The sequence below is a fragment of the Bos indicus genome, chromosome 13 (genome assembly GCF_029378745.1).
Source record: "Bos indicus isolate NIAB-ARS_2022 breed Sahiwal x Tharparkar chromosome 13, NIAB-ARS_B.indTharparkar_mat_pri_1.0, whole genome shotgun sequence".
NCBI classification, from domain to species: domain Eukaryota; kingdom Metazoa; phylum Chordata; class Mammalia; order Artiodactyla; family Bovidae; genus Bos; species Bos indicus.
Window position 1 is genome coordinate 61,774,103 of NC_091772.1, and position 11,967 is coordinate 61,786,069.

Genomic DNA, 11,967 nt, shown 5'->3' on the forward strand with positions numbered 1-11,967 from the left:
TTTTTTGGAGCACCTACTAAGTGTCAAGCACTCTTCCATTCTGTATGTCCATTATCCTCACAATAAACCTGAGCAGTGGCATTAATAGCCCCATTTTTCAGATGAGGAAACTGAGTGCCAGAGAGATAACGTGACTTGTACTGGGACACTCAGCTATCTGGTGGAGGTGGAACTGGGATTCAAACCCAAGGCCATTTGGACCCCACAGTCATGCTTGTCATTTTTCATATCCCAGAGTTGTGCTATCCAATACGGTAGCCACCACCCACTCCTGGCCATATAAACTTAAATTAATTCAAGTTGAATAAATAAAATTCAATTCCTCAGTAGTACCGGCCACATCTCACTCAATAGCCATACATGGCTGGTGGCTGTATTTGACACCATCAAATATAGAATTTTTCCACCACTGTGGAAAGATCTGTTGGATAGCACTGCTCTAGAATGTCAAGAAAAGGAAGGAAATTTGGTGATTTTTACTCTTGCAATGGGGAGCCAGCCATCTGCCATTTGTCAACCCTGTATGGAGTCTATCAGAAGTTATCTTCCCTGGGTGAGAGCAAAACAAAATTATCCATGGGTTTCTGGGTTGTGTTTTGTCTTTCTCCTGGTTTAGGAGGAGACTGCAAGCTGGCTACACTCATTTCCACGCTTGACAGGTACCCACAGATCTGTGTCCTCATACCCCTTCTGCCCCCAACCCTTAGGTACCCAGTGCTCTCCTCTGTCACAGAGGATTCATGATGCTCCTGGCCATTAAAATGAGATGTCTTCACAAGACAAGTCAGATAGGGACTGAGCAAAGTTTCACGACACAGTGAGCTTCGTTCCAGCTAGGTGGCTACTGGGTTCATGGAGGCTGCTGGGGAGAGGTGTCTTCACTGAATGACAGTGAGGAGGAGGACTGATGGAGATCTTTGGTAAAGAGATGTCTGATTATAATTGGATTTTTTCTTGCCTAAGAACGGAAGGAGAAGGGGGCAACAGAGGATGAGATGGTTGGATGGCATCACCAACTCAATGGACATGAGTTTGAGCAAACTCTGGGAGATGGTGAAGGACAGGGAAGCCTGGCATGCTGCAGTCCACGGGGTTGCAAAGAGTCAGACACAACAGAGAAACTGAACAACAGAATCCCTTTCTCATATTCAAGTAATTCTCATTTTGTAAATGAAGGCAGTCTTCTCCCACCACAGAAGCCAAAAGCCAGGTATTTGCCTTTATAGTTCCCACTGCAGGTATGAGATGGGCATGTGAGTCAGACTCAACCAATCAGAGCTTGGGTTACAAAGAAGCTGAGACTGCCAGCAAACCTCATGTGGAGGGTAGGTGAGAATGATGTTGAGATAGTGCCCATGGCCAGATATCTGTGGTGAAAGTTGGGTACCCAATGTCCTTACCAGACGACTCCATGGTATAAGGTGTCACATGACCTGGTCTTGTCATTCCTGCCCACTTCTAGAAGTTTCCTGATGAGTTTTGAACTTCTCTCTCTCTCTTTTTTTATTTATTTGTTTGTTCTGGGTTTTAGTCGTGACATGTGAACTCATAGCTGTGGCATGTGGGATCTAGTTCCCTGACCAGGGATTGAACCTGTGCCTCCTGCTTGGGGAGTGCGGGGTGTTGGCTACTGGACTATGAGGGTAGTCCTTGAACTTCTTATTTAATGAATTGTGTTTCTGCTTATCATCAGCCAGAGTTGATTACTACTGCTTAAAATGAACTGACACAGTGGCGTTCACTGGAATTAGACCAGATCGTTTCTAGGCTGGAGTTTGCTCTGCAGGGGAGCTGGAGTGGAGGGGTCTCTGCTTTGGTCCACATGATGTCTCCATATCAGGACCCACTTATCCTGGCCCTACTGACCTCTTTCCCTGCTGTTGCATTATCACCCTCTTTCTTCTCCCTCAAACTTAGCAAGTCTCCAGAACTGGGGAGCTTGGGAGCCCTGCTCTGACTTGTAATGACTTCTTCCATGTCGTGAGTCCTCTCTCCAGGATTTTAGAATTCAGAACATCCTTTCTCTATTTTTCTGCTGAAGCAACTCTTTCTTGAGCAATAATTGTCTCAAAGTCTAAGTTGGGTGGAAAAGGGGTCACAGTGTGAAAGCAAATGGAAACATAATAAGTAATATATCAAAATAGTACCCCACCATACTAGGGTGAATAACCACCCTGGTTTGCCCAGCTGAGAGTTTTCTTGGGAGATGGGACTTTTTTCCCCATGTTGTGTGGTTTATGGGATCTTAGTTCACTGACCAGGGATTGAACCCACGTCCTTGGCAGCGAAAGCTCAGAATCCTAACCACTGGACTGCCAGGGAATTCCCTGGGAGATGGGACTTTTGACTCATAGCAAACAGGAAAAGTTCTGTGCAAACAAGGATGAGATGATCACCCTATACTTTAGTACTATTATTACTAATCCTGTTTTTCTACACAGTTTTATATAGCTTGCTAAGGACAGAAGCAAGACCAGGCTGTCATCAACAGGCCCTTATCAAAGTTTTTTTCTTTCTGATAAGTGAAAAAAATTCTCAATGTTATTTCAATTTTCATTTCCTTTAATATGAGTGAGCAGAGCATCTTTTTATGTTTGAAAGCCATGTTTTCTATACCCTTTCTCTGAACTAGCTATTTATACTCCTTATGTACCTGTTTTTTAAAAATTATAAATATAGACATCTAGTATTGATTGATTTTTTTTTCTCCTTGACTCCTGCTTATATGACAGTAAGGAATAAAAAATGTATCAGCCCACAATGTGAATAGAAGAGGATGCAGACATCAGTGGTCCAGAAATTTTGGCAGACTTACGGCAGACAGAGACAGAGGAGAAGTACTGACTTGAACGGGAGGAGGAAGTTACGATCTAACGTCTGCAGAGAGGAATATTGATAACTGAAAGGTGAGCCCAGAATCCTTTCGTAGAAGAAATGGATGCTAAAGTTGAGGAAATCTCCCAGAGAGTAGAACAAAAAAAGCCAAAAAGAGGGATGAAAGAGAAAAACAATGAGAAAATTAGCTCAGTCCATTAAACACAATTTCTAATAGAAGTTGAAGACACAATTTCTAAAGAAGTTTAAGACGTATAGAAAAAAATAGCAATCGCTACAAAGAGAACAAATGAAAAAGTGTGGAAGAAATAAAACATAAACCCACATTATTGGGTTCAGTAGAAACAGTGTTTGTAGTTATTATAGGGTAAACATGATTCATTGACTTAACTATATTGAATAATGCTGGGTAGGCACATAAAGTAGGTTAACATGTGAAGGGAAATAAGGACCCAAAGGATGACTCAGAGTCTGGTATCTTAGTTGGGGCCAGCTAACTGCTGTAACAAAAATTCTCCTTGTCTCAGTAGCAGAATCTAGTAAAAGTTTATTTTCTTGTCTAGTTTGGACAGCTGTCTACTAAGAAGTGTCTCATTGATCCAGATTCCTCCTATTCTGCAACTCAGCCATCTCCTAGAGCCTTTAAGTCCTTCACTTTCAAGTCCTTTAAAGTCCTTCACCTTATAGCTGAGGAAGTATAAACAATTATATGAGAGGTTTTTATGGGTTAGGCCTGAGAATGGCATATATCATATTCATCTGGCCAGAACTTGGTCTGAACCACCGGGAAGGTTGGGAAATGTTGTCTAATTGTGTGTTTAGGAGCCAGAAAATAATGTGAGGGGAGCAAGTAGCAATATTTGCCATATTAGACAAAGGTAGGGTGTAGGGTGGCAAACAGGTATTCAGAGCTTCCCAGATGGCACTAGTGGTAAAGAATCCATTTGCCAATGCAGGAGACATCTGAGACAAGGGTTTGATCCCTGGGTCAGGAAAGATACCCTGGAGTAGGAAATGGCAACCTTCTCCAGTGTTCTTGTCTGGAAAATTCCATGAGCAGAGGAGCCTGGAAGACCACAGTCCATGGGGTGGCAAAGAGTTGGACATGACTGAGCATGTACAGACCCCACGTATTTATCGAGCACCTACTATGGACCAAGCATGGCAGATACAACAGCACGTGGCAGTGGGTAACAGCAGGTCGAGTTCCTGGGGGAGGGGGTATGGAACCTGGCCTTAGAGGCGAACGTGGCTAGAACGGAGTTTTACTGATTCTGTAGAAAGTAGTAAGGGCTTTGGACTTGATTTTGAAAGAAATGGAAGTCCATTAAATGGTATTGAGCATAATGTGACCCAATCTGCTTTAAAATGATCACTTTGGCCACCTTGTGGAAAATAGATTGGGAGGTCAGGGCCGGACACAGGAGTAGGAGTAGAGCTTAACTATGTCAGGGAGGCTAGAGATGAGGGTAACACCTGGCCTGATGTGATGGCACTGGGGATAGAGAAAGGTGGATAGGAGAAATATTTGAGAGGTACTGGTTCAGACGATAAAGAATCTGCATGCAATGCAGGAGACCAGATTTGATCCCTGGGTCAGGAAGATCCCCTGGAGAAGGGAATGGCAACCCACTCCAGAGTTTGCCTGGAGAACTGCCTGGAGAATTCCAAGGACAGAGGAGCCTGGCTGGCTACAGTCCACGGGGTCGCAGAGTCGGACACGACTGAGCGACTAACGCATGCACAAACACACTCTAAATAAGAGACGCGGTGACTGACTTAATGGGGTGGGAGGGGCATGCGAAGGAGAAAGAAGGGACAGGAATGATTGTTAAATTTTTGGTTGAGTGGTCTGTTGGACTCTAAATGGGAGTTTGAGACATGAAAGCACTTTAGAAAAGGCCAAAGGGCGCAACAAAGCCAGTGCGTTACATTTTACAGATGGAGAAACTGAGGCACGAGATACTAGCAGGCGGAGTCAGACCGTGTATCGCTCGTCTCACACCCCCTTAGATGGGTGAAAGGACCGAAGGGTCTTGGGTACCTACTAAGGGCCAGTACCTGGCAGGGCCCGGCCCCTCCCTGCCCTGCCTGACAGACTGTCAATGACTGTCATTCTTGTCTCAATAAAGTTATTGAAATTGACACTGGTTGCTAAGGAAGTAGGTCGCCGAGCCGGTTGCTAAGGAAGTGAGCGGCCTCTTTCTCTCCCCATCCGGGGCAGCGGGGAACGGCTGAGCCAACGGCTGAGCCTACGGCTCGCCGCCGCCCCCGCAGCCGCCCGCTTTCAGCTCGGGCTGCAGGTGAGTCGGGGTGGAGCCGCAGGGCTGCTGGGCAGGGCCGATCTTTCCGCCGCATGGTATCTTCCCTTGGAGGCCCGCGGCGGCACCACCGACAGGCTTTGCAGCTCCGGCAGCGGGAGCATCTTCTGCCCTGCCTCCTGGGCATCTTCAGGCAGTCCGGACGGCCTCGTCCCCTTCTCCCCCAAGCGGGAGTGCGGCCCGATCCTAGACCCGGCCGCGAGGAGTGGAAGTCAGAGACGGAGCTCTGGGGAGAAGCGGGAGGGAGAGGGGAAGCGGTAAGGGAGGTGGGAAAGGGAAAGCTTGGGGTCCAAATCTTGGCGCTGCCCCTGGCTCACTGTGTGACCTTGGGCAAGTCCCTTTCCCTCTTGGCCTCAGTTGACCTGTTTGCCCAGTGGGGTCCTAACACTTGCTGCTCGGAGTGTTTAACATATTGAGCCGTGTATGCTGGAAGTTCCCTCAGTGGGGAGGAGAAGGGCCAAGAGTCCAACTTGAAGTCCGAGTGTCTGGATTTGAGACTCTGCATCTCCACTTAGTAACGGTGTTGGCTTGGGCAAATTAATCTCTGAGCCTTCTTTTCTTATCTGTAAAATGCGTTAATGAACTGCAGTGGGAATCAGTAAGACGGGTATGTCAAGTAGCTTGGCACATAGTAAGTGCTCAACAAGCTGTTAGGAGGCATGTGGGGTGGTTTGAGTAAAGCTTCCTGGAGGGGTTGACTTTGAGACAGGTAGGGTTTAGGTATGTAGTGCACCAGCTCATATGGATGTATTCCCTTGTTGACATCCCCTCTCAGTTTTACTTCTTCATTCTGCTAAGAGCAAGGGAGGTGGTGTGGATTTATGCAAAATAGTCCTGGAGGGGGAAACCCTGGGGTCAAGTCCTTGTTGATAGTTGAGGTTATGGTTTTATTTTTTTACTTAGGTCTTGTTGACTCTTCCAGAAGACAAAGAGTTATGTTTCTGTCTTTTGAGAAGTGCTTGAAACAGTAATAGCTATTTCCAAGTGTGATTGGCCGTTAAACAACACAAGTTTGAACTGTGTGGATGCGATTTTTTTTAAACGAAGTTATGTACTTCACCTTTATGTATAAAGAACTTGAACATCCATGGATTTTGGTATCCACTGGGGCTCCTGCAACCAATTCCCCACAAATACTGAGGGTCAGCTGTATATGATTAAGAAGCACTTTTCAGGTATATTATCTCATTTAATCTTCACATAGACTTTGCCAGGTAGGTGGTGATGTCATCTCCATTTCGAAGATGAGGAAACTGAGGCTAAGAAAAGTGAATGACTTGCCTAAGAATTTTATACCTATTAAGTGATGGAGCTGGACACACTTCCAGGTAAATCCTGTATTTTCTTCTCCGTACCCTGATATCTCTGATTTCTCAGCGGTTCTTTTGTTCCTTCTGACTGCTGTGGCTAGAGGCTTTTCTTCCACTGACGAGGAAACAAGATCTTACATAAAGCTTCAGTTAAATAGATACCATCAAAGTGTGAACTTCAGAACAGAGTTGGAATGTTTAAAGGGGTTTCTCTGTCCTCCTGACCCCTCCTCTTTAAAATGAGAGGAGTAAGCTAATGGGTCGTTTTAGTGCTATTGTGCAATTCTGATGGCATGCTAGTGGTTTAAAAGCATGGAATGAAGCTGCCTGGCTTCAAATCTTGGCTCTGCTGCTTCTAAGTTGTGTGCCACTGAGTAATTTGCTTTAGCTCTTTGTGCTACAGTTTCAGCATCTAGAAAAGTAGGGTAATAATAGTATCCACCACCCATGGCTGTTGTGAGGATTTATGTACGCCTAATACATGTGAAGTGCCTGGCAGTTTTGGTAAGCATTAGCTATTGTTATTTAGGCCTAACATAGCCTAAATAACGGAGAAGGCAATGGCACCCCACTCCAGTACTCTTGCCTGGAAAATCCCATGGATGGAGGAGCCTGGTAGGCTGCAGTCCATGGGGTCGCTAAGAGTCGGACACGACTGAGCGACTTCACTTTCACTTTTCACTTTCATGCATTGGAGAAGGAAATGGCAACCCACTCCATTGTTCTTGCCTGGAGAATCCCAGGGACGGGGAGCCTGGTGGGCTGCCATCTATGGGGTCACACAGAGTCAGACACAACTGAAGCGACTTAGCAGCAGCAGCAGCCTAAATAACCTGAATTATGCTTTATATTCCAATGATGGTTAGTGAATGAATAAATTAAAGCATATGCTGATGATACTAGGTCTTGTCAACTTCACAGGGTCACTGAATTCATGAAACCGTAGCTATCATAGTATGGTGTAAATGTCACTGTTACAGGGTTGCCCCAAGAACCTGTAATCCCATGTCAGAATGGATTGCAAAGAAAAACGAAAGCTGATGGTCAGATGCCAAGTCTGGTTGTCGGACTCGCAGTTCAGTAAATGTTTACCAAATCCTATTTGCCAAGCACGTGGGGCATGTGGAGATCAGCCCCAAATCCACATTCTTCAAGGACCTCGGAGCTTAATTTGCAAATGACTAGCATTTCAATTGAATTTGATGTGAGTTCATGTCTTGTGTTTTCCCCTCCTTGGTGTAAAGATGTGGTTTCACATCTCTTGTGTCCTTAGGTTTCTGTTGGGTGCCTGGGCTAGAAGTCTTGGCTTGCTCTCTAAGCCCTTTATCCACTGATTTATGGGCCTCTGAGAAAGAACCTTCTGTTGTGCTGGTTAATAATACAGTGCCCTCTTTATGGTGCCTAATGGTTTACAAGGATGCTTAAATGTGTCTTCACTCATTTGGTCTATCAGTAACCCTGTGAGGACAGGAAGGTGCAGATTGAGATTCCCATTTTGCAGTTGAGGGACCTGAGGTAAGAAGCCAGGCTGCTAGTGGGTGGCCCATTTCACGTTGACCTCCAGGCCTTCTGACTCCAAGTTCAGTGCTCTCGCCCTACTGGCTCAGTTTCATTCACTTGCTGAACACGTGGTGTGTCCGGTGCAGTTCTAGCCTGGAGCTGTGATGGTCAAGAGGTAGGTGAGGTCCTTGTTCACATGCAGCTTCCATTCTAATGGCAGTATCAGAAGAAGAAACCGGTAAATGAATGGAAATAAGTACTCTGAAAACAGTAAAACAGTGTGTCATAGAGAGTAACTTCTCCATGGGGGTGCTGCCACTTAAACTGGGTGGTCCAAGAAGGTTACTCTAGGATGATGACATTTTTGCTGAGATTTGTGGCCAGCCATTTGAAAATGGCAGAAGAGCAGGGGTAAAGCCTCTTAGGTGGGAATAAGCTTGGTAAATTCTGGGAACCAAAAGAAGACTCAGAGTGGCCGGAGCAAGTGGGCATGTGGGGGATGGGTGGGGGTGAGGCTTCAGGTCCTGCAGGCCTGTAGCCCAGAGCACAGAGGTGGGCTTTTATTCCAGAAGCAATGGGAAAGCATTGAAGGCTTTAAGAAGGAAGTGATATGATCTGTTTTGTGTTTTTTAAAAATCACTTTGGCCTCTGTGGCCAGTGAATTTTAAGAGGTATAAGAATGGCAGCCTGGACAGTCGCTCAGAGGCCAGTTGAGAGGTGATGGTGGCTTTCTAGGGTGTTGGCAGTAGAGATGATATGAGAGGATGGATTGGGGATGTGTTGTGGAGGTGAAACCAGCGGGATGGTGGTTGAGGGCAAGGAATCATAGATGATTTCTGAGTTTTTGGCCTGAGCAATTAGGTAGATGTTGCTGGTGCCATCTGCCTTGAAAATGATAAGACAGCTTTTTGGTAAGGTGCCCTGTGTGGAAGAATTAGCTCTGGTTCCCGTGAACCCTTGGAGGAGAGGCACAAGGTATAAACATCCCACTTAGAGCCTCTGGGGAGGAGATCCTACAGGATAGACAGCCAGGTGCGTCTGTTTGAAGCCCCCCCAGGACATCAGAAGCCCTACTGTTCTTGAAGTCTGGCTCTTTGCCAGCTTGTGGAGTGGCAGGTACAGGCTGTGCCAGGGCAGTGCCCATCTGTTTCATTGCTGTTGGCGTTGCTGTCCTAACTCAAGATCTTTGCTGATGAAGGTTCCTGGGGGAAGGCTGGCCAACTCTGGGAGACAGAATGGAATCACTTGTGAAGTTCAGTGCCTCAAATGGCCACAGTCTGCCTGCCATAGTGGTTCTTTCTTGGCCATCAAATGACATTTCTAAAGTTTCAGAGCTTTTGATTTGGGAATCCCTTGAGAAGCTGTTGTGTTCTGCTAGAATTCCTAGAGCATCCTTGAATGGAGTATCTCTTCCAAGCAAGGGAATTTGAGCTGCCTTTTCATTTATGCTAATAACTGCCTTGGTAAATTTAGACTTCACAATGTTGTAGATTCAGCACTGTGAATAGTAAGACTAATAATTTACCACCTCCGCTTGTCTAGCTTTGTTTTCAGTTTAGAATGCTCTTTCCTGCACATTCTTGTGTACTAATGTTTAGTTAGTTGAGATCATGTGGCACATGCATTTTACCTAGTTTACAGATGAAGCATTGAGAGAGCATTCATTTTGGTCAATAATATTAGATACTTGGTAGGTGCAGGGCTAGCTAGATCCTTGTTGGTTCAGGGCTGTTCTGTATGATCAAGGCACCCATGTGCCCTGAGAGCTTATTAGAAATGTAGAATTTATGTCTAGATATAGTCAACCAGTCTGCATTTTACCAAGATGCGCACCCCCAGGGTGTTTTCTGGGTCCATTAACGCTGGTGATGCACCTCTTCAGTAATAAGTCACAAAACTAGGACTTAACCAGACATAATGGTAATAGAAGTACAGGCTTTCCTTGTTTTATTGTGCTTCACAGATACTGCATTTTTTACAATTTGAAGGTTTGTGGCAACCCTGCGTTGTCAGGTGATGGTTAACATTTTTGGGGGCAATAAAGTATTTTTAAATTAACAATTGCATTTTAATTAAACAATTGCATTGTTTCATTAGACATAATACTCTTGCACACTTAACAGACAACAGTATAGTGTAAACATAACTTTTATATGCTCTGGGGTACCAAAAAATTTGTGTGACCTGCTTTATTCCAAGATTTGCTTTATTATAGCTGTCCAGAGCCCAATCTGCAGTATCTCCAAGGTATACCTGTAACAGGAATACCTCACATTTATTGATCCAAATGCTGTCCTTTCTTTACATGCATTGTCTCGTTTAGTCCTCACAGCAGCCTGGTAACTGAGTACTGTTATGAATCCCATTTTCCAGAAGAGGAAAGTAGAGGCACAGAAAAGTCAAATAACTTACCCAAGCCTGCTGACCCCGCGTCTACTGCTCTTCAGCCACTCCTTGTTCATCTGTTTTTCAGGTGGGCAGCACCTCCCTGATGTCTTGTCAAAGGCCTTTCTTTCCCTTTTGTACCTGGGTGACTAACTTCAAATGCTGATGAAGGAAAAGGGACTTCATAGAATGACTGAAGAAATCAGGGGGAAAACCCTTGGTGTTTGAATATAATTCTGGATGTCAATTACTTGACTGGCAGGCATCAGACAGATAACCTGATTGGTGAGATAGGCTACCTGTCCCTCTTCTTAGCTCTAACTCAGGCCTGAAACATGAAGCAGGTAGGCACTGTGAGCTTGTATTCTGAATCATTCAGGCCTGAACTGCTTCTAGATTCTGGTGATAACATCTGTACCAATGAGGAGAAGCTGGCTAAAGTCCTATGCCACCAGCTGACTAATTGCAAAAGATTCCCTTTGTTGAGCCTCAGCTCTCCCTGTCTGCTGGGTGGGATTTTCTTTTCTATATCCCCTTATCTCCGCAATCTTAGAAAGAGTTCTTGATCAAAGCCTGTACCATCACAGGAAATTCTGATGTGAAAAGGCAGTGGGATCTGGGTGGAGACATGAATTATAAGCACAATTCTGCCATTTGCTGTGTTACCCAAGGCAAGTAACTCAGCATCTCTGGCCCTCAGTATCTGTATAGGCAAAATGGACATGGGGTGGTCTTCCAAGGCTCTTCCAGCGCTGCCTGAAAGACAGCTTTGAGTTGGGTAATCTTTTCCTTTTCCTTGGTGACTTGATGCAGTGCTTTCTCCCAGGCCTTCCAGGGTGGGGCTTTGAGAGCTCTGTCTTGGTGGTCAGAGATCCTTACTGTCAGCTCATCTTATCAGCACAGACATCTGCATTGCTGCTTGGGATGTTCTTGTTTAAGGCTCAGTTAGTCTTGGTGACACACTGTGTCTCCTCACTTTGTTACACTGATAGCAGACGGAGAGCGCTTCACACACAGGCACGTCTATCTTTAGCATGCTGGTTTATTTAAATCATAGTTTGCATTAGAGAGCATCAGTGATAATTGTGGTGGGTGTGGTTTTATTTTTATAATTTTTGGCAAGATATTTACAGCAGTTGCATTTTGTCATATTCGAACATAGTGTAGAAATGGAAGTGGGTCCAAGTGAAATAGAAGTCGTAATAGATTCTTGGGAGCTGAGACTGGACATGCTGTTACCCACCCTGGGGTCCTTCATCCCTTTCAGCACTGGTTTCTGGAAGGACTTGCTTTGAGGCTTTCATGTGTGATATAGATTAAACAGAGGCTAAAGCTCATAGTACTGTCTCCAGCAGCATAGGGGACTGCAGTAATCATTACTTTAGAACACATTTAATAACCTAAGCAAAAAAGTCTAGCTAGTAAATCATAAAAGATTCCATCCAGATAAGCTAAAACGTCAGCTTGAGTTACTTAAGATAACCGCAAGAAGATAGTTCTTGGTGGAAATAGTTACGGGTTTTGCAAGATCTGCAATAGCAGGTTAGATTCTAGCCCAAGAAATACATGGTGTTTTTCCCTCCTTATTTCTTCAATTGTCAGCATTTTTTTAAAAA

At 45.0% G+C, this 11,967-nt stretch overlaps 1 protein-coding gene across 5 annotated transcripts in view; it reads left to right on the forward strand.

The window, feature by feature from the left end:
• Positions 1-5,019: 5,019 nt before the first annotated feature.
• The window catches only part of KIF3B (kinesin family member 3B), a 40,357-nt gene continuing 33,409 nt past the window's right edge, over positions 5,020-11,967 (forward strand). Inside the window, exons 1-3 of one of the 5 annotated variants that reach the window (XM_019972243.2) lie at positions 5,020-5,138; positions 6,361-6,484; positions 10,290-10,439. The gene's annotated coding sequence lies outside the window, so the exon portion shown is untranslated. The other 4 variants (XM_019972244.2, XM_019972240.2, XM_070801480.1 and 1 more) reach the window with 4 other exon arrangements.